At 39.4% G+C, this 23,648-nt stretch overlaps 1 long non-coding RNA gene across 1 annotated transcript; it reads right to left on the bottom strand.

The window, feature by feature from the left end:
• Window positions 1–588: 588 nt before the first annotated feature.
• LOC115836648 lies at window positions 589–22,587 on the bottom strand. Its single transcript, XR_004031646.1, has 2 exons — window positions 22,544–22,587; window positions 589–1,242 (listed from the first exon to the last, which is right to left on the bottom strand). It is a non-coding gene; the product is annotated as an uncharacterized LOC115836648 (long non-coding RNA).
• Window positions 22,588–23,648: the final 1,061 nt, after the last annotated feature.

Raw genomic sequence — 23,648 nt, 5'->3', positions numbered from 1 at the left:
GTAAAGATATATATAGCAGAACTATTTGTAAAGTCTCAACTTTTAAGCAATTCAAACACTCCCAGATTAGGAAATATGGAAGGTAACCACATATTGCAGCATAAATGGATACTTTATAGATTAAAAATGAGAATAACATGACTGATGCAGTGTGCAAATATACAAAAATAAGAAATTAGGATTGGTAAGTTTCTATTAATTTTTAAAATTTGTAAAATATATCTTGAAGAGTCATTACTCCAAATAACACACACACACACACACACATACACACACACACACACACACACACACAGAGTATTGTTACTAAAGTAAGATAAAAAGAAATCTCTCTGTGGCAGTTGTAGTTAATCAAATGGCAATTCTGATGTTATGTAGATAGTGGTACTGGAACAAAAGAATATCTAAAACACAGACCACACCATGTGATATTGTGGCTGAGGCAGTGACTATCTGTATACAATTAAAATTGAATGGAGTCAACTTGACAGGTTTTTCAGGCCACTCTCCTTATCTGTTTACTCCCTCTTTTCTCATATATAGGTTTCCCTCAATTACTAGACATTTGGTGTGGAATTGCCTAAGTGAATTAATTAAATTGTTTTTATTCAGAATGAACAAAGAGTTTAATACGGATAGATGCAGTTTATTTTCTTTGAAAGTTTCATGCTTGGCTGAATATTCGTTTTCTGTTTGGTTCCAGGTCTTCCCGATTTTTGGAAGACTGTGCTAGTTTGGTGAGTATTTGTCAATTCAAGTTTCTTCTACATAGAAGGCATCAGAATGACATTTCCTAGGAAAATTCATGCTGCAGGCACAGGCTGTGTGACAGTGAAACAACAATATCAGGTGCTCTGGCTCCATCCTTTCTGTCCCCTTTCAGAACATGTTTTAAACATATTAAAGACGTTCTTCTCTATTGTGGTAAGTTAATTTTGACTCTCATAGATCGACAGTCAGATCAGTCATTTGTTTTGGTGATGAGCACTTTTGCAATATTTCTTGTGTAGAGCTAGCAGGAAGCTTACAGTCCTTCTCCCAACAGTTGAAAAGACTGAAGTGTTGAAAACAACTTGTCGAATATAAAAGCAAGAGCCCTAGATCTCCGAGAAAGCACATCTTTTCTCTTAAAGTCAAGACTGGCTCTCAGTAGGGCACATCCACTCAGCCTTTCTGGCCCTGTCCATGAGCACTCTGAATCTCTGCGATGGGGCAACGTAATGAACCATCCATTGGTATTACCTGAGAGTGAAGAGAGAAAGACGCATAATGAACCATGAATCACAGGAGGTTGGGATGTGAACACTGGAAGGGGTGATGGCACATTCTAAATAGCCTTGAATAAGCATTATATGACTGCTATGAAGGTGGGAGATCGGGGTAACTGAAGATTACCCCTGATTGCTTACCCATGCAGCTTACCACTGATGTCAGGACACACTACATACCCAGACCTGAACTTCACAATCTTCTTCTATAGCATTCCAAAAAGTGCTACAGGAGACGCATTCGATGAATACATTCAAAGGTGAGGCAGAATAAGGGCTGACTGGAGCAGACGGCATTAGGAAGATTTCCTGAAATAAACATGATTCACAAAATCTTTTTTTTTTTTTTTTGAGGTGGAGTCCCCCTCTGTCGCCCAGGCTGGAGTGGAGTGGCGTGATCTCAGCTCACTGCAACCTCTGCCTCCTGGGTTCCAGCAATTCTCGTGCCTCAGCCTCCCAAGTAGCTGGGATTACAGGCACCTGCCACCATGCCTGGCTAATTTTTTTTTTGTATTTTTAGTAGAGATGGGATTTCACCATGTTGGCCAGGCTGGCCTTGAACTCGTGACCCCAGGTGATCTGCCTGCCTCAGCTTCCCAAAGTGCTGAGATTACAGGAGTGAGCCACCAAGGCTGGCAGTGATTCATGAAATCTAACAGAGCAGAAGAGGTAGAATATTTGGGAATAAAGGGAAATATGCAAGAGGAAGGGAGAGTACATTGTCTTTCTCATTTACTGAGAGTATATCATCCACCTAAACCTGGAGATGGTGTTTAGGGATGAAGAGTAACTGAGATAAGTTGATGAAAGGAATGGTCCTGTCATGAAGGAGGTTTCAAGCTTACAGGGTGCCTAGGCAAGTTGAAGTCAATTATAAGCGTGGGAGAATGTTCATTTGGGCAATTGTAGGGCACTAACCAGTTGATTATTGGATGTGAGTTTATAGAAAAATCTTCTAGGAGACATTGGCAACTAAGTTAAGGCATAAAGGAAGGGGAGAGATGACCCGGGTACAGGAGGCTCTGGCTGTCACGTGGAGAAGTTTGGATGTACATTTCATCTTACGTCCCCCTTACAGAGGGAAATGGGGACCCAGTGAAAGATCCCAAGCCAGGAATTAATAGGATTAAGTTTGCATCTTAAAGGGGTTACACTGGTTACAGAAGTGACAATGGATTGGAGAGAGACAAACTGAAGGTGAGGATAGTCTGAAGACTGTTGCGGTAATCTAAGCAATCAATGAGCCAAGCCAAGGTCTCAATGGAGATACAGGAGTGTGTGCGAATTAATGAGATGAACAGGAGACAGAATCGCAGCAGTGAGTAAGGCTTGAAAAAGAGTGAGGCAAGACTAACTCCCAGGTTTCGGGTTTTGGCCATGGGATGGATGACACTGCGTGTCCTGAGTTGGACAACACAGAAAGAGTTGTGGGTTTCAGAACAGGAGGGGTGAGACAGGAAGAGGCAACAAGTTTAGCTTTTCTTTTGTTGTTTAGTTTTTCTTTTCTTTTATGTACTTTTCTTTTTTTCTTTCTTTCTTTTTTTTTTTTTTTTTTTTTTTTGGAGACAGAGTCTTGCTCTGTCACCCAGGCTTGAGTTCAGTGGCCTGAACACATTCACTACAGCCTTGACCTCCCCAGCTCAAGTGATCCTCCTGTCTCAGCCTCCCAAGTGTCTGGGACTACAGGTGCTTACCACCATGACTGGCTAAATTTTGTATTTTTTGTAGAGTCGGGGTTTCACCATGTTGCCAGGTTGATCTTGAACTTCTGACCTCAAGCAGTCTGCTTGCCTTAGCCCCTTGATTTTCCTAAATTCAAGATTCTTGTGAGACATCCAAGTGGAGATGTCCTACAGGAAGTTAGTAGTGATGGAATGGCAAAGAACTGAGCTTATGAGAAAGGAACATGGATTTGAGGGTGATGAGAAGGGTCGGAAAAGATTTTGAAGAGATATGGAACCAAATATGGATTCAGGAATGTAATTTATGCTAATTCCAAGGGTTCTTGGAATTATAGAGAGGAGAGCTTGATATTATCAGTGTCTTCTTATAATCCCTAAGAATCAGAACTTTAATGAGGCTTAAAGACAAGTTTAGGAGGAAGCAGTGGTGCTAAATAGACTGAAAGCTACAAACTGGAACAGTAAAGACATCTCATACTTGTGCTGTCAGTGATTTTACTTAAACCATTTGCTTCTAGATAACATCAAACTTCCACCTGTAAGGTGAGGATAGCAATCTGACACACAACACTGTTTAAAATTGATCATAATATACCTTAAAATGATCTTGATCACCAGTCTTGATCAGTTTAGGGGTTCCTCACTGCATTTGATATGGGATTTCTAAAAATAGTGTTTCATTTGCCCAACTAGGATCATTCATTTTGTAAGGTACTTGACTTTGTATAAACACCTTCAAAGACATTACATCATTTGCCTCTCTCAGTAATCTAGTGAAATAGGCAAGAAAGTCATTATTATTCTTTCAATTTTACAGATGGGAAAACTGGGGCTATAAGAGGTGAAATGACTTGTCCAAGATAAGTCACTATCTAGGAAGTGGCAGATCTGGAAATCTATCTATTTAAGGCATCTGGACTACAAATAGGATTAAAATTTTTACCACTATTCCACAACAGTCCATCACTTAGTCCTTTGATTCAGGTTAAATGATTTAACTAGATCAGCTGGACTATTCAGATTAGCGAATGTATGAGACAATCAGCCATGTGCAAGCCATTGGGTAAGGTATTGGAGAGACACAATAACAAGTACAAGACATCTTTGGGAACTGAAAATCTACCTGAAGCACATAAAATAAAAGTGCCTAGTCAATTGGAAATAGTAATAGAGACATAAAATGATAGCAATAATCTAAGAGATCTTAAACCCTTGGGGATGGACCATCAGTGCTCTAGAGATTCAGAGAGAAAGTCATTTGCGCAAACTTCGTGGAGGAAGCATGACTTGAATTTAGCCTAGGAGATAATCAGAGAGAAAAACGAAAGCAGCTAAGGCCAGGACACACACAGGGCACAATGGCAATGAGAAGGGATAGTCAAGATTGCTTGGCAGGGAGTAGAACTGGTTGGTTGGAATGGATGTTTTATGCAAAGATGTTATGTTGAAAATTCTGTAGAGGTAAAGTGGGCAGTTGTTAAAGAGCTTTGAAATATTAATCTAAGAGGGTTAGTAAAGTTTTTTTTAACCTGTCTTATTTTATCAGATTCATTTGTTTGTTTGTTTTTGTTTATTTTTTATGTATTTATTTTTTTGAGACAGAGTCTTGCTCGGTTGCCCAGGCTGAAGTGCAGTGGCATGATCTCAGCTCACTGCAACCTCTGCCTCCCAGGCTCAAGCACTCATGCCTCAGCCTGGATTACAAGTGGGCACCACCACACTCGGCTAATTTTTTTTATTTTTCAGTAGAGATGAAGTTTCATCATATTGGCCAGGCTGGTCTCGAAATGCTGACCTCAAGTGATCTGCCCGCCTTGGCCTCCCAAAGTGCTGGGGTTACAGGCATAAGCCACCACGCTTGGCCAAGATTAGTTTTTAAAAAATCACATGGGTTAATTCAGTGGAAGATTTCTGAAATTTCACTGTACTGATTGATTTGTTTGTTAAAAATTAATCTCATTTCGTTGTTCAGCTTCCTAACCACAGTTAGGGAAAATCTTCCCTCCTCCTCCATTAGAAATCAACTGCATTTAAGTAATAAAAGTTTAACATATAATTTATGTGCTATTTTCTACTAAATTGCTGAGGTTTTCAAAAAGCAACCTGCTGAGGATCTTTGGAGAATGTTTTACCTGCTAATGGAGAACCTCCCTTCTTTGGGGACTTTCCAGAGAATTTCCTTGAGGTTAGCTTTCATTACATTCAATGGATCAAGCACTAACACATTGAAAAAGACAACTTTTTCCAACCAGGGAAAGCAAATGTCAAAAACTGACAAAAGAAGTCAGAAAATGTGGCAATTCTTTGGCTTACAGTTAGAGACGATGATGGCATCCGACATTTTAAGCCACCTGTTTAAAACACACACACACATCCTAGTACTTAAGGAAGCTAAAGCTGAGTCTACTTTAAATCTTATCAAAACCACTATCAGGAAAAGATGACAAAAAATGCTGTATGTTTACTGATAGCTCTAGTCACTATTAATGTCTGACAAATTATATAGCCAGTAGACAACTTTGGGTTATCTTCTGGAGATATCAATGATGTTACAACATTGGCGATGGCTTAGCCTGAACAGTGACGAGAGGCTAAAAGCTTCTGTACTGATGTCTGATTATGTAATATTCAAGGTGTGCCAAAAGCTTCTAATCAGGATAAATGAGTTCTGAGTGGTGAAAAGAAAAATGCATTACCTATGTTAGCATAGATTCTGAGACGCTCATCAGGAAACACATTTCATGGTCTCAAAAGAGCTCTGTGGTTCTTTGAAAGGCGAGTACTTTACAACTCGACAAAGGTTTCACTATTACTTGGTGAAACTGAGTCAGGCACTGTTTTGCAAGTAAACTGAGGAAAATAAACATTCATTTATACAAACTGCGAATCCTTCTGATTCCACGGAAGAGCTAATTTCCACATTCAGAACACATCAACTCTTCGGCAGGATCGACTTCATTCTACTCCAGCATAAAGTTAAATTAAATCCTCCAGAGTAACCAATTTGGGGAACTGTCTCTTTAAAACACTGTATTTTCTTCTTCTTCTTCTAACAGATCTGGGTCCTATAATACAGGTAATACAAAGATTTTGACTTGAACTACATAAACGATCTTTCAACCACAATGGACCAACAGTAATTCTGAGTGAAGATATTTATTTCTTGATATCTTGATAATATGATGCATTTTTATTGGCTCTGGGATAACTTGTATGTATATTTTCATTGTAAGTGACTTTGAACCTTTGGTATCTGGTCTCTAGAGTTTTGGTGGCTGTGTTTACTTTCAGAAATTTTCTTATGCTACTAACCATAGGGTTATCTGAGATGCAACTGAATCTTAAGTGCTAGCCAAAAAAAAAAAAGAAAGAAAGAAAGAAAAATCACGTCTTGGACCAGATTTGACCTGTGGGCTGCCAGTTTGCAACCACTGATTTAGTTCTATTCTTAGTGAGTTACTCATGGACATATAATTTGTTGGTGACAGAGGTGGATTAAAAACAGAGGTTCCCCTAATTTTTAGCCTTAAATTTTCCCCATCATATCATGCTCCCAATTTTATTTTATATATTTCTTCTCAATCAAATGGCTCTGTACCATTAAATTTTATTTTTAGAAATATCAAATCTGTCTTTGTTCCAGGTTGATTTCTCTCAATAAAACTTGGGTTTATAAAAATGCTCATCGCCTTTCTTCTATTTCATAGAAAATGTTGAAAGGGCTTCGTGTTTGATTTTAAGTTAAGATAATAAAGTCACAAAAGACATAAAAATAATTTGTGAGCAAGTATCTTTGCCTGCTGTCTTCACAATTTTTATTTCAATAATCACGTGAAATCAATGTTTCAGTGAAGAAGAATGCAGGTGGACTAAAAATGGAAATGTGTTGCAATAATTTGGTAGTGAATTTTATTATTGCCCCACATTGTGGATACTGTTGGTTATCCACCCAACACCTGTGCTCCTGTACTCATTAATTAAGAACCTAATTACTTATACATTCACCCCTCCCTCTGATGACTAAGGAGCAGACGACCTCGTTCTCCACCGTAGGAGCAGATCATGCTTAATCTGGGACAGTAAGTGCAGGCATTTCTCTGTTTTCTCTTACTGGCCCAGGGGTAGGTCTATAGTAGTAGACCGAACAGACTGATGGGAGCACTTGCACCCAGTGCTTGAGGGAGAGCTTTCTCTCTTGGTCCTGCCAGACATGAACAAGAGAGCTTTGTAGTTCTAATTGCCATGGGCAGCCACCTGATGACCATGAGGGTGACCAACCTTAAGGTGAAATTGATGCCTGTAGGGAGGTAAGACAGAAAGAAACACAGTCTTTGTTGACACGATTGTGCTGATGATCATACTGAGCCTGGAGCCCTCCTTTCACGCTCTGAATCTGCAGTTATGTGAAATAGTACATTTCCTTGTTATTTAAGCTAGTTGGTGATGGGGCTTTCTATCACCTGCTGCTGAAAAGGTCATCGCAGACATTCTAAAGCTGCTAGAAGAGTGTGAGGAAAGATGGGTTCACTTGTTTTGCCTTCTCCTCTATGTTTACAATGGAAATCTGCAGTGCAGAAATGATCTTAACTCTGCAGAAAAGCATTAGTGCAGGAGGCAGAAGCCTGGACTCTAGTTTGGGCCCTGGCATATTTATGGGCTATGTAATGTTGGATTAAACACTTAGCATCACTTAGTTTCTTTCTTTCTCTTTAAATGGATAGAAAATACCTGCCCCAACTACCTTACAGGGTTTCTGTAAGAATAAAATAGGATAATGTCAGTGAAACTGCTTTGAAGAGTACAGGCTCTCTCTCTCTCTCTCTCTCTCTCTCTCTCTATATATATATATATATATATATATGTATATATATATATCTCTTCTATGTATAAAATGTATATAATAAATATATTTACATATATATATTTTGAGATGGAGTCTCGCTCTGTTGCCCAGGCTGGAGCACATGGCACGATCTCGGCTCACTGCAAGCTCTCACTGCAAGCTCTGACTCCTGGGTTCATGGCCATTTTCCTGCCTCAGCTTCCCAAGTAGCCGGTACTACAGGCGTCCACCACCATGCCCAACTAATTTTTTTGTATTTTTTTAGTAGAGACAGGGTTTCACTGTGTTAGCCAGGATGGTCTCGATCTCCTGACTTTGTGATCCACCCGCCTCGGCCTCCCGAAGTGCTGGGATTACAGGCATGAGCCACCGCGCCCAGCCTCAATATAGATATTTTAAATGTTAATCACCCACTCCTATGAGACTCCTCTTAAACATGTTTCTGATGAAATCATTACAACAAATCTTGCAGGAGAGTGGTGGTATCCTCAATATACACGTGGGAGAAACTGAGCCTCAGAAAGCCTAAACACTTTGCCCATGGCCACCCAGATGGCAACCAATAGAATGGGCATTCCAATCTGGGTCTATCTGACTCCAAACCTATGCTTCACCCACTATGCGTCCTATGTAGTGTGATGAGCTGTGGTTGGGAAGGCCTGTCAAAATCTTAGATGCAGTTAAAATGGGCACCAGGAATTGCTACTCCCCCTTGAACACCTCCTCTCTCCCAGCTCTGTGCTTGACCTCCACAGTCTCATTGACTCCCCTTGAGAGCCTTGGGAGGTATGGCATTACTATCCACATCTTATAGATGAGAAAATGATGTGCAAAGTTCAAATGTCTTGCCCAAAGTTGTGTAGCAGGCAAGTGATTGAGACAGGATTCAGACCTTTATCTAGGTCTACCAAAGTCTTCATTGAACCCATTACCTCCTAGGTTGGAAAAGAAGCAGGTGATGTGAGGGCCAAGGAAAGAGATCACTATTATTGAGGTGTAAGCGTGAGTGTGGCTGGGGTTTGAAGTCAAATGTACACAGGACAGCCCTGCTGTAATCAGTGCTGGCTACCTGGGTTGTTACTCTCTGATAACACCAATAGATAGTAAGTAGTTGTTACTCGCTAATGGCACTAATAGATAGTAAACTCTAATGGTAAACTCACCCTTACTACTGAGGTGTAAGCATGAATGTGGCTGGAGTTCGAAGTCAAACATATACAGAACAGCACTGCTGTATCAGTGCTGGCTACATGGGTTGTTATTCTCTAATCCCATGTCAACCTTCCTATTGGGAGAGAACTGTTGTGCACAGCCCTACCCCAGTCGGTGTGGTGCAGGGAGGCCCCACCAGGAGGGATCAGAGAGGGCCAGCCAGTCTGGGAGAGACCTAAACAACAACCAGGGACATTTTTCCCATAAGAAAAACAACCAGAAACTGATAATCCCCAAACCTATAACATGCTAATAATTTTTGATATAAATAGTTTTAAAATTGATCACTGCCGTAAGCAATATACTAAATGTAATTCAAAAGTTTTGGCCGGGCGCGGTGGCTCACGCTTGTAATCCCAGCACTTTGGGAGGCCGAGGCGGGCGGATCATGAGGTCAGGAGATCGAGACCACGGTGAAACCCCGTCTCTACTAAAAAATACAAAAAATTAGCCGGGCATGGTGGCGGGCGCCTGTAGTCCCAGCTACTCAGAGAGGCTGAGGCAGGAGAATGGCGTGAACCCGGGAGGCGGAGCTTGCAGTGAGCCGAGATTGCGCCACCGCACTCCAGCCTGGGTGAGAGCAAGAGACTCCATCTCAAAAAAAAAAAAAAAAAAAAGTTTTTAGTGATGTTGGCATTATGGTTGTGCACAGCCACATTATTCTGTGATAGCAATTGTTTAGTCTGTCTTTCCCTAATGCCAGACAATTTGCAATCACTCTGGCTCCCAAGGCATTTTTCTTTCAGCATTCTTTCTCCTTCCTAATTCGGGCATCTGATTTGCTGTAGTCTGAGAAATCGAATAAATGCAGTTGTTAGAATTGCATGTAAAATAGGAATCAATGAAGCCTGCGCAACCAGCAGTGTGGTGATGAGGGCTCTGTGGCTGCAGAGATTTTGGGAGGTTGGGTAATTAGTTACATTCTATATGATAGGGTTTTCCTTAAGACTGATCGAAAGAATTCATGAGGTCACTTGGTCCGACCCTCTCATGAAGTATATGAGGAAACTATGACTCAGCTAATAACAATGGCCAATATTTATTGAGTACTTATGATAGTCCAAGCAATACTGTACACGCATGATCTCATTCGCTCCCCCCTGCCCCCTGTTACAGCTCTGTGGACTAGAGACTGTTATGCTCATTTCACAGATGAGAAAACAGAGGCACAAGAAGTAAGAAACTTGCCCAAAGTTACACGGTTCATAAGTAGTTGAGAGAGAGCTCAAATCCACACAGACTGGTTGAGCAGGGCCATTGTAACCACTGTGGGCAACTGGAAGTAACTTGCCTGAGGCCAATCAGGAAATCAGAAATCAGTGAAGTGTAAAGATGAGAATTCAGGCCAGATGAGATTATCAGCCTAGGAGTTGTAAACTGTGCCTTGATGTCTAAATCCGGTGTTAACTACACACACACGCGCGCGCACAGACACACACACACACACCACACAATCATGCTGGTTTACAAACTTTCCAAAGTTATCTTTCAAATCACCTAATTCCCCCACCAACCCACTCTCTCTTTATACCACATTATAGTACTTTTTACTACAAGTGAGTAAAGGATTAGATGTGATTTTGGCTGTTTAAAATTCCGCTCTTTGCAAATTGTCCTAAGAAAAACGAACAGTGAAAATTTGAGAAATAAAATACCAGGAGAAACCATCCTGAGTATTAGCTTCGTAATGAGAAGCCAAAATCAGTGTGCGAAAGTTTTCATCAGGTGAGTAAATTTAAACATTTTTAAGAGGATATTTCTAATCAAACATTTATCAGCAGCCAATTAAGACTTTCCAGTCTTTTCCAAAGCCTTGTGATTGGAGATCCCTCAAATTATTTGCTTATTTTTTTAATCAAATTTCAAAAAGTAAAGGCAGGATTTGTATCAGGACTTCTCCCTCTTCTGAGGTTGTCTCAGCAGGGTTGTCTTAAGTGTCTGCTGGTTTATTGTGTCAACTCTATACACTTAAATTTGTCAGAGATAAAGTAAATGGTATGGGCTGAAGTTCTGAACAGACACCTCACCAAAGATCTACAGATGGCAAATAAGCATATAAAAGATGGTCCATATCATCTGTCATCAGGGAAATGCAAATTAAAACAACCATGATAAACCACTACACACCTATTAGATATGCTAAAATCCAGAACACTGAACCCTCGTTCACTGCGGATGGAAATGTAAAATGGTCCATTTGCAGCCACTTTGGAAGACAGTTTGGTGGTTTCTTACAAAACTACACATATTCTTAATTTTTTTTTTTTTTAGAGATGGGGTCTTGCTTTGTTGCCCAGGCTGGTATTGAACTCCTGGGCTCAAGCGATCCAAAATGCTGAGATTACAGTCATGAGCCACTGTGCCCAGCCCTCTATTTATTTATTTTATTTTATTTTTTACAGACAGGGCCGTGCTCTGTTGCCTAGGCTGGAGTGCAGTGGTGTAGTCATGACTCATTGCAGCCTTGACCTCCTGGTGAACCAATCCTCCTGGTTCAGCCTCCTGAATAGTTGGAACTACAGGTGTGCACTTCTGCACCCAGCCAATTAAGAAAATTTTTTGGAGATGATGTCTTACTTTGTTGCCCAGGCTAGTCTCAAACTCCTGGGCTCAAGCAACCCTCCCACCTCAACCTCCCAAAGTGCTGGGATTATAGGGATATTCTTACCGTGGATCCAGGACTCATGCACCTTGGTATTTGTCCAAAGGAGTTGAAAAATTATGCCCACAAATGACTGCACATAGATGTTTACAGACGTTTTCTTCATAATTGCCAAAACTTGGAAGCAATCATGATACCTTTCAGTAGATGACTGGATAAATAAACAGTGATCCATCCATACAATAGGATGTTATTAAGTGCTAAGAAGAAGTAAGCTATCAAGCCACCAAAAGACACTGAAAAACCTTAAGTGCATATTACTAAGTGAAAGAAATCCATCTGAAAAGGTTGCATTCTATATGACATTTCGGGAAAGGCAAAACTATGGAAACAGTAAAAAGATAAGTGGTTGCCAGGGGTTGGGGGAGGAAGGGAGGAACAGGTGGAGCACAAGGGACTTTAAGGTAGTGAAACTACTCTGTATGATACTACAGTGATGGACACATGTCATCGTACATTTGCCCAAACCTACAGAATGTATAACACGAAGAGTGAGCCCTCATGTTCTGGACTCTGGATGATGATGGTATGTCAATGTCGGTTCATCCATGTAACAAATGGACCACTCTAGTGGGAGATATTGTTAATTGGAGAGGCTGTGGGTGTAGGGGAGCAGGGAGCATATGGGAAATCTCTGTGCCCTCTGTTCAATTGTGCTGTGACCCCAAAACTGCTCTGAGTAAGGTCTATTTCAAAAAAAATTTCCTCAGAAGCTTTTATGAATAGCTCAGAAGATCTCTACTGCACAGGATAATTATTGCTGTTGAAAAAATTTCATTTAAGTTTGCAACTCTGCAAGGTTTCATTTTGGCAAATCAACATTTTGCATCAGTAATGCATATTTCTTTACACTTCATTTACTAGTGTTATAATTTTGCAAAGATTTCCAGTAGAGCATTTATTTGATCACGTATGCATACATACATATATGTGTGTGCCCACATGTATGAATGCATGTGTCTGAATTTGTACATGTCTTTACAAACACATACATACATGTGTGCCCACTGTATTAGATCTCTGTTGATCACTATTTACATAAAACTTTTCTCTGTCTCAGTTGTAAACGGTAGTAGTAAACAGAAATCAGGATGTGTGAATTAGGTTATGTGTAACCATTTGCCATTTGCACTGTAATTAATTTTATATTCTATGCATCAACAGTATGTAAAACACCCTGTCTGGTTGTTCCTTGAAATCTAGGGCTTCTGCTCTGTGACTCCTGACAGTGGGACTCCAAATCTGTTAACAAAGTGGAACAGGAAGTCCTGGCCAGGGCAATGGGACAAATACTTGGGTACAGAAGCACTTAGACCAGTTCAGGCCACTTCCTGTGCAAATCTCAGAACCGCATTCCTTCACGTGCTTTGTCTATCTGCTCTCCTTCTCTGAAGGAAGGAGAGAGAGAGAGAGAGAATCAGTCTGCAGGAGAGGAATCTTCTGTAGACACATGCTTCAATGGTTCCCAACCTTAAGGAGTTCAGTGGCTGATTCATGCATGTATTTGGAGGCGCCTTATCTAATTATAACTACATGGCTGTAACTGTCTTCTTTCAGCCAGTGTGCCTATCCAAGTTTCCATCTCTGTATCTGCTCTAACAGATCTTTCTAAAATAACTTTCACCATCATATACAAGTGCTCACTTTGAAACCTGTTTATTAAGTCCACAGAGTACTAGCTGATGTATTTGCTATTTCCCAATTGGAGTTCTGTTCAAGATATCATTTCACAGCATTGCGGTTTGTTTTGATGGGAAAGTGGGAACATTTATTTGCTTTGTGAAGTGAAAGGAGGCACCTAAATGCAAGATACATCTGATAGGATGTATCAGGGGAACACAGGGGGAAAAGATCCAATAACAGTTATAAATAGTAGCTGCTATTTATCGATCATCTAACATACATCAAACTCCATGCCGTGGGCTTTGCATACATTATCATAATCATCCCAAAGACTGTATAAGGAGGGCTGTGTTGTTTCCCCTATATGGATGAGGAAACCAGGACTCAATCCTTCTTGGCTGTGAAACATATTTTTTGTTTTCTTTTCTTTATTTTTGAGACAGTGTCTCACTCTGTTGCCCAGGCTGGAGTGCAGTGGTGCGATCTCAGCTCACTGCAACCTCTGCCTCCCAGGTTCAAGCTATTCTCCCCACTCAGCCTCCTGAGTAGCTGGGATTACAGGTGCGCTCCACCACACCCGGCTAATTTTTGTATTTTCAGTACAGATGGGGTTTCACCATGTTGGCCAGGCTGGTCTCAAACTCCTGACCTCAGATGATCCACCCGCCTTGGCCTCCCAATGTGCTGGGATTACAGGCGTGAGCCACCGCACCTGGCCCATATTTTTTTCAAAGGAGGCTTCAGACATAGAAAATTTGATACATCGATTGAGATTCTCAGAGTTTAATGTTGATTTTGGGAAATCATTCCTCGACTCTGTTTTTTCCTACAACTCTTTTGTATTTAAAGTTTCTATTGGATCCGATTTTACAATTTTACTAAACAATGTATCTTTATTGTTTTCAGTGGAGCATGGGGTTAAGAGTGTGGATCTAGAATGAAACTTCCTGGCTTTCAACTCTGACCATGCCACTTCCCTGCTCTGTGACCTTGGGCACAGCAACTAGTTTCTCTGTGCTTTCATGTTCTGGTCTGTAAAATGGGTAATTATGGCTAGCACCCTCCTCTCTGAACTGTGATGAAGGTGAAACGAGTCCACGTGAGCCACGTTCTCAGAACTGCATTTGGTATATGGTAAGCAACATGTTAGGTAGGTTATTTTTACTTTAATTCGCAGTTCCTTCCAAGCTACTGGAATGTCCCTCTTCCAAATGTAAATGTGAACAAGGAAAAACACGTTCTTTAATACATGCGTTGTTGCATTTTGAATGTTCAGTTGCCATTGAGAACATATCCCTTCGTTATAAAAGGAAGTACTAACGAAGAAGAGCCGGTGGTCCTAAAGGGCCCCTCAATCTCAGCCATAGCTGATAAGCTGGATTATCTTGTCAAGGTTGTGAGAGGAGTGGAAACAACGGGAGTGTCCAGGGCCATTTCATTGCTTTTGTTAAATATGATGAAAATTGACCAACTAGTAGCCCGTGGCAATAGGTTAGCCAAATTGAGACTTGACTAAGAGGCTGATCATAATAATGTAACGAGAAAAATGAGCAAGACATTTGAATGGCAAGGTTGTGTGGGTGGCAGGCTTGTTGTTGAGGTAACTGATGTTATAACTTTATTGCACTCTTATTTCAGTCAAGTGAAATATCTCCATGACAAGCCAAGACAGAGCTCTGCAACAATAGACGCTTACTGTTCTGTTCGTTCATTCTTTCTCTTTCAGTCTTTCTCCTTTCTTTCTTCCTTCCTTCCTCCCTCCCTCCCTCCTTCCTCCCTCCCTCCCTCCCTCCTTCCTCCCTCCCTCCCTCCCTCCTTCCTCCCTCCCTCCCTCCTTCCTTCCTCCCTCCCTCCCTCCTTCCTTCTTCCTTCCTTCCTTCCTTCCTTCCTTCCTTCCATCCTTCCTTCCCTCTCCCTCTCCCCCTCTTCCTTCTTTCTCTCTCTCTCTTTCCCCTTTTTTCTTCTTTTTCTTTCCTTCTTTCTTTCCTTTCTCTTTTTCTCCTTCTTTATTTTTCTCTCTTCTTCCTTCTTTCCTCTCTTTATTCATCACTCTCTCTTTCCATTTCTCCCTCTTATCTCTCTTCTTCCCTCCCCCTTCTTCCCAATCCTTCCTTCTTCACTTCTTCATTTCCTCCACTCCTCTTTTGAATGTTGGGTAATCAGCTCTTCTATTTTCTTCAAATAAATAGCCAACAAAACGACTTTGGCAACACATGCATAATAGGCAGTGACAAAAGTGTAGGTTTTCATCTGCCACAAAGGTTAAAGAGCTTTAACTTTTCAATTGTCAGCTTTAACCTGACAATTCCTGTCAGCCCTGAATTGTGAAAATGTATGATAGATAAATTGTCTAAATGCATTAAATCAATGTAAGTAACATGCAGAGAATAGTGGAGAAAGTTTGGCCTAAAATGGCTACACATAACAAAGAAACATTAAAAAAATGACAAGTTGAATGTAGTCTCCACTTCTTCATTAACTTTGTTTTGATGAATCTGTACCGACTTGTTAGAATTACCATTGCTGTAATATTGGAATGGTAGAGTAAGAAAAACAGAGTGTAATTATTCAGTGCACTCAGAGACTTCTGAGACATCCTGCTTCATTTTTTTCTAGAGAAGTCAGCAAATTCAACACCGAACATTCCGACAGGGAAGAAATAAGTCAAACCAAACAAAATTTAAAAACCTAACACAAGAAAGTATCTTCTAATGTTTGTTTCTATTGCCTTTTCCTCTATGATGATCTCACCTCTCAGTTTTTCCTTGGTTAGAAAGTATTTTAAATGAATTAAGGAGAGTCACAAACGAGATGTCAGAGCAAATTCTTACATCAGAAGTAATTATTTACCCACCTCCGAACTCTCTCAGATGTTGAACTGCTCAAAATCTGATTTATTTCTATCCCAGTCATCTTAGGAACTTGTGATCTTACTTTTCTGAGCAATCACATAGGATGTATTTATTGCTTTAGTTATTACTTAAGACATATAACCCTCACATGTCAGGTTTTTTTCTTTTGGGGCAAAGATTTTCTCATGTGTAAATCTCATTTACTCATGAGATGAGAAGTCTGGACTGTAACTTATGCTGATGTTTCTCCTTGCAGCAGTCTCCTACATATAATAATAGGCTTCTCAATAGGTCTCTGCAGCCTGATGGGTGGTGTATACCTAGACATCTTTCTCACGTGAGTTTGTACCCAGCAACAGCAGGACAGCTTCTCATTGGCAGGGGCTGGGTGGTTGCCAGTAACTAAACTTTTTTTCTGTCAACAAAAGGAGGGGGCGATGATGGGCCCCATTTTGGATTCAGCCCTCCCCTTTTGCTAATAATTGATGTGTCATAAACTGGGCTATTCACAGATTCACATGAGGAGCAATCCTAGGTTTGTTTTTCTTGTGAACCCAGGAGAAATGACATTCTTGTCTGTAAATTCTCACCAGAGTTACACATGACCTTGTTCACACTAGGGCATGGTAGGGCTGAGGCTAGAAAGATGAGAAGAGAAAAAGAAGAAGATTCTTGGATTGTGGTCTGATCTCTCTTCCCTCTCTCCCATAGCCAAATCCCGGCAAAGGAGAAAGAGGCAGGCATAGCTCGAGGGTGAAAATTTATGTTCACAATGAATGAAGCTCTCGGGAGGTCTAAAAATGTACCCCTCTGTCTAGAGAGAGGGGAAAAAATTGGAGAGACAGCTATGTCTTCTTTTATTCCCCATTTGGAAACAGAGTTAAATCAATGCAATTGACTTCAACCCACGAATATCATGTGTACATTTTTCCAGACTCTTAGTTTTAAAGCCAGTGTTTGGAAATGTTCAATGATGACATACAGGTGACATATAAGCAAATGGCCAAGGTTGAATTTATCACCGAGTTTTCAGGTCACCTGCTAACAGTTCCAAGTATCTGATTCCAAAGCAAATAGATCTGATTCCAAAGTGAAATATCGTATAGCTCTTAGGATCTCCTTTGGGGCATTTAAGCTAAGTAAAATGACAAGAAACGATCTACTGCACAAGCTACCACTGCAGTCAAAGTCACTAAAATTTCTGGAGATGAAACTTTTATTTCATTTCTTTTGTATTAAATCATTCATAATGGCTTTTCCCTTGTGAAGTTTTATGAAAATGGCAACTATTTATTCGGATATGCAGATAAAACTCTACTAATTTCTATTCTCTGCATAATCGTTACTAGGTCTTTCTGAGATATTGATCAGCTTCACTCATCTGAAAATACCTGACAGCTCCTGTGACTATAGTCAGCTCCCTGGGCCTCAGTTTCTCCATTTGGAAGAAGGTGATGTGAAACTATTGATTTATTAAATATTACTATCTTTTTGATTCATAAAAACAGAGAATTACTATGAGGAGTGCTAGTAACAATTTATTCAGAAGACTTCTCTGGGCAAAATATCTAGAATATTAATTCCATATTGAGAGAAAAATCTGTTCATCTACACCCCACTACTTCCACTTTATGCATATTTGGTAGAGATGGGGAATGAGAAGCTGCGTTTGACTTATGAGACCTATTAGTTCAGAGAAACTTGTATTACATGAAATTTTTATGAACTGACCTCCTACTTGTACTGATGCTGTTTTTTAAACTTGTTTATTATGCAAACTAGTGGATAGAAGGCCTGGATGATTTCATGTTCTCTACAGTAAATCAGAGTTATTAATCACCATAGTGTGTGGTGTAGTTGGTTGCAGTTTTCTCAAAGGGTGAAACAAAATAATTTTTATATGCTATTTTTGTAGGCATTTTTGGCTCTATAATGAATATTATTTTCAATATAAAAATAATTCAAAAACAAAGCACTATATTTTTGTGACTGTGCTATTTCATCTCCCTCAAAGCAATCTATGTTACAAGCTCTTATCTTTAGAAGTTGCATTCTTGCAAGGCTATTCTATAAGAATACACACTGTGCTTAGACTCAAATCCATATGACATATTCAATTCATTATGTTGGGACTGATACTAAAAAAGTCCAATAGCTATTGGATAATTACATATCATCAGAAGATAATTTTTTTCCTTTAGCTTAACATTATTTAACAATTTTTTGACTGCTATGTTTGAAGTTCTTGAGTTACAATTTTTAACCTGGATACTCCTCTAAAGCTTTTGAGATGGCTTTTAAAAATGTTTGTGAACCACGTACGGTGGCTCATGCCTGTAGTCCCAGCACTTTGGGAGGCCAAGGCAGGTGGATCATTTGAGATCAGGAGTTTGAGGGCAGCCTGGCCAACATGGTGAAATCTTGTCTCTACTAAAAATACAAAAATTAGCCAGGCATGGTGGCACACACCTGTAGTCCCTGCTACTCGGGAGACTGAGGCAGGGGAATCACTTGAACCCAGGAGGTGGAGGTTGCAGTGAGCCGAGATCACGCCATTACATTCCAGCCTTGGTGACAGAGCAAGACTCCATCTCAAAAAAAAAAAACAAAACAGTTTTTTATAGTACTTGAGTGTTTAAATGGGACACCAACTACTGGTTATTGTGCTGATCTATATCTACATAACAGAACTCAGAAAGTCTCTAAGGAGAAAGATCACCATGCTTCTTGGAGCAATGCAATGAAGACTCCTTTCTCTTCTTCTTGGGTATTTTGTGTTGTCAGCATTAAATTTGTTCCAATTAAACTTAAGCTGGATTTTCCAAACTTGTTTGATCCTCACCTGGGGTGTCTTTAAAAAATAGAGTGCTTAAAAAATGCCTATGTTCAGAGTTTTCATTTGAGAGTTTGTTCTTTAGGTCTAGGCAGTACACAGGAGATTCTTAGGATCAAGCAGATTTGAAAATAGTGTCATTGAGGAAAGCCCAGAATCAGCTAATTCTGCATCACGATCTCATTTCCAAGAATGTACTAATCAATTGAGTTGGGAAAAATAATTTTTAAAATAAAGAATGAAACATTCTACACAAATGCTATAAAATTGGAAGAAAATTCATCTTTCCTTTTGGTCCTTGTAGAACTGTAGCTTTTTAGGAGCATATCGTCAATCTGCAGTATCAGGAACTATGAGACCATGCAACGTGGATTCTCCTTACAGTTGCTATTGATGAAACAATCCCAGACTGGTTGTTAAAATGACCAAATTCTCTCTTTCACTTGCATCATGGTCCAGGTGTCTGGCAGAAATAGACCCAATGACCATTTTGAATTTCAGTTGACAGTACTCACACTTCATTTATTATTGATAATATGGACTCTGTCTGGGAGTGTTTGCAGAATTTTCAATCACTTGCAAAATTCTGGGTTATGGTGGCTACGGGTGAAAGTGGCTTATATCTACATGGGTGACTTAGTGAATATGGAACTGTTGTTTTCAACTCTCCTTAGCCCTTCATTAGGAAATCATGGACAAGCTTGTTTTTCTTGCCTGGGTTTACCACAGCCAAGCCCACGTGACTGGAGATGAAATTGCCTTCTTTAAAGCATACCAAAAAAGTTTACTGTATGTTTTCTTCTCAATTTTCACAATTTTATTGGTCTTTAATAAGCATTTTCTCAAGAGCTTGGCAGTTTCCAAATGTTTTAAAATCACTTTTTACTAGCGGCTTCCACGGCACACCTGTGGAGTGGGTCTGTGCTCTCAGTCATGTTTTTATGGGAAGTGTATGAGCAGAAACACAAAGAGGAGAGACAGAATCCCATTTTTAAACTCAGTGCCTTACTTTAACCCACAGGGAGAAAAGGGAGGACCTGCCTGCTTCTTCACGTTTGATGTGCTATGAGCAGCTTCAGTGACGTCATTTCAATGAGCAGATGCTTTCATTTCATTCTGTTTCTATTAAAAAACCTCCTCAAGAAATGCAATTTATGATAAGTTTGGGAAAGTTGATTCTCCAACTCATAAGGATGAATGTGTTGCTTAAAACCTAAACAACTCCAAACTTTAAAAAACTACCACGTAATTCTGATTGTTGGGAATAAATCCCACAATATGATTTTTCAGTGCAGATAGGTGACAAATTAGCATATGATATAATGACTTATGTACATCTATCCTTTACATGAAAGGTGTTTAATTTACTGAAATACAAGCTCGTGATTAAGATCTAAGAATTTTTGTTAATAACTTTCTGATTCTTCAGCCCCCTTCCTAGAAGCAATCCTTTACGTTTGGCCTATTTAAGCTCTCACAAAAACTATTTATCACAATTCTATGTGAGTTCTGAATATTTCTTTATTTAACCATCTCCAACTTAAAACTTTCTTTAGTCACAATTGCATCTTTTATTGGACATTTGAAAACTTGAGTTTAAAGACCTAATAACCCCTTAATTCCCTTCTTTCTTTTACAACACCTCAGATACACAGCTGTTTGTTAGGGAATGGAGCTATTAACTCTAAATTAGTTAAAAAAAGAAACCTAAATAAGTAGGTCCTCTAGTAAAATTTAGAAGCTTGTAGAAAACACAGATAGTCTGTTTTCTCTAATCAATATTTGAATTAAGTGATAGTAGTTTTTTGCTCATTAAAAAATGTTTTCAATAAGAAGCAATGTTTTGATAAATGGAGGGGAAAATTCAAATTACATAAAGCTTTATAAAATTATTTTCATTATCATATGTATTTATTTTTAGGTGTCTGACTTTGTTACAAAATTATGTTATTTTTGTTATGTTAAAAGTTGAATTTATTTTTGCCTTAAACTAAATTTAAAACTGCTTTTTATGCTTTGTTTTTTATGTATAAGGTTAGAAAACAGTCCAGCAAATGAGAGTCCAACATCAATAAAAAATTTCCAATATGTATAATTAATAAATATTGAAAATATTTTTATTTATTGTTAATAATTTGTTAATTGAGAAAATCAATTTTCTTTATCAGAACAAAAATAAAAATTCATATTTAGAAAAATTTCATTTCTCTTTTCCTATTCATCTAGTCCACAGACCAAAAGCAAGCAAAACATGTATTTTGGGGAAATATACAATTATGTGTATGAATTATACTTTTATATAAAGGTAAAATATAGGACAAAATAGGTTAAAGGAATTTTTGAATTTTTAAATGCAACTACACATATTATTCATATGTATTAGTGTATCTTACTTACTTTGTGTCAATAGTATTTTTACTTCACACACTGTGAAGGTTTTATATTTATCTCAAATTATGAATTTCAGAATGATGCAATAAAAGTTGACCTACATTTTAGAAATTATTTTACTGAATAACTTTTGATGGTGACATTGTAAGATAAGATAATTCCAGAGAAACACCAATAAACTAAACGTTCTTAAGAGGAAGTTGGTGAGGCTTTAATAAAGTAAATAGAGGCAAATTCATTCCACGATAACTTTCAGATCAAGTATACTGCACTGAGATTAATTGTTCTTTTTTGTCTGTCTCTCTTTTAATTAATATTAATTATCATCATCATCATTCAAAATTTGACATTTCTAATATATTGTCTTTTCACAGAACTTTCCTTGTACATCAAAGGATGGGCTGAGGGTGCTGTCAAACAATTCTGTTCCTCCGATCTCTTCAAACGCAGAGTCACCGAGGCTCTGACAGTTTTGAGGCATGGATAAGGACCGGTTACTTTGCATTTTTTTTAATATGGCAGAAAATTCGAACTCACATTTTAACAATAAACACTGAAATAATGGGCAATATTACGTTGCATTGAATGGAGAAAGAATGAGAGAAAGGAAAATGGAAGTAATCTTCGACCTTACAGAAAATGGGTAAGTTCCCTGGAACTAGGATTGGCTTTTATAGCATCCTCCTCAGCCCTTCCTTGTACAGTGTAGGATTTTAGCTTTAAGGTAGAGATTTCTCCCAATATCATAGGATCTAATCGTTCAATCCATCATTCAAGAATGACAACAATAAAGATATAATTAGCCGTCATTGTAGTCAAATTTACTACACTTCCTAGTAGGAAGCACATTTGTGTTTTTAGTCCCTTTGAAACTCAGGTCCAGTCTATAAGGATGGATTGCAGGCAGATCTTCAAGACGAGTGATTATTTTCTAGGGCAAAGGGATGGGTCTTGGAGAGTTAGTCTACCTGCAGCAATAAGCCTGATGGGACAAATCCAAAACGCGCTAACCCTGTACCTAAGGAACCCGAAATGGTGAGTGTAACCGAGACCCATCTGGTAGCAGTGATTCAACACACACCTCAACGGCACTACCCCAAAAAGAAACACGTTGAACCCTTCCAGAAACTCATTCTCAAGGCATGCACATGCAAACAAAGAGAACCCCAAGACTCACAGTTCATTTGAATTCACAAGGGAAAATTTTCGGGATGATTGTTGCTTTGACGTTGTCTTACTGTTGCAGAAGGAAGTCAAACCTGTTTTTAATTGCAAAACCAAATGGTTTATGCATGGGCTCTGCCATGCTTGTGTGAACATGTCGCTTTTATAACCCCCTCCCCCCTCCACGAACACGAGACTGGGCTTGCCAGCATTGTGTTTGAGCGTGGTCACATTTAAAATGAAGAGCCTTGCAGGGGTTTTTGAAGGTGAGTGGGTGGGGGGGATGTCAATCTGTCAGAGATGTCACCTTAAGTGGATCTATCTGCCTATATGTTACCACTTGCTAATTATGGATTTGGGTGATAATTGTCATAAGCTTTGCCACAAAATGTGCAGTAAAATGCATTTTCTGGGGGCAGAGGGTGATGGCGCGGAGCGGGCCGAAGCTAGGCTCTAAGGGCTGGTAATCTACAGATTGAAAGCCTGTGCTGTAGGATTGTCTTACTGTTTAATGTTCCAATGAATACACATATTGTTGTGTGTGTCGGGTTGCTTTAGGCAACATTGCTGGCATTCCATTTTAGGAACGATGTGTGTACGCAGAACCAAGTCTGCAGAGAAGTTTCTCTTCACATGGCCATAAAGGGCCTTCAGGAATACTGTCTCCTTATGAGTGCTGTCCTGGAGAGGGCTAAGAAAGAAGATCAAATAAATGGCTGATAAAATAAGGAGCTTCCTTGTGTTTGTTAAGTAGCAGCCAATCACATCAAAGCTCAATCTTGGAAAAACTTTGAGATGGGTCTTAAATATTCGTTGTTCCAAAGGTTACTTACAGATAAGGAAGAGAAAAGCCAGAGAAAAAGGCCAGTGATGTATGAAGGAAATCTATTGTCTTTTGCAAAGCATCAGCAATAAAAGGTATGGCCTAAAATAGTTTCTGCTTCTGTGTTCAGTCCTTGAAGCTATTGCCACCACCAGCCACTGGTCGATTCATTAGCTGTCATTGTTACTTCATCTCTGCCCAAACTCTGATCATGCTTCCCTCATCTGCTCTCATCTGCACATGCATGCATACACACACGTGCACACACACACACGGCCCTTACTTTGGTAACATA

This window comes from Nomascus leucogenys, chromosome 9 (assembly GCF_006542625.1).
Source record: "Nomascus leucogenys isolate Asia chromosome 9, Asia_NLE_v1, whole genome shotgun sequence".
Classification (NCBI taxonomy): domain Eukaryota; kingdom Metazoa; phylum Chordata; class Mammalia; order Primates; family Hylobatidae; genus Nomascus; species Nomascus leucogenys.
The sequence above is the reverse complement of the archived record's forward strand: the minus strand, read 5'-3'. Positions and strand labels throughout refer to the sequence as shown.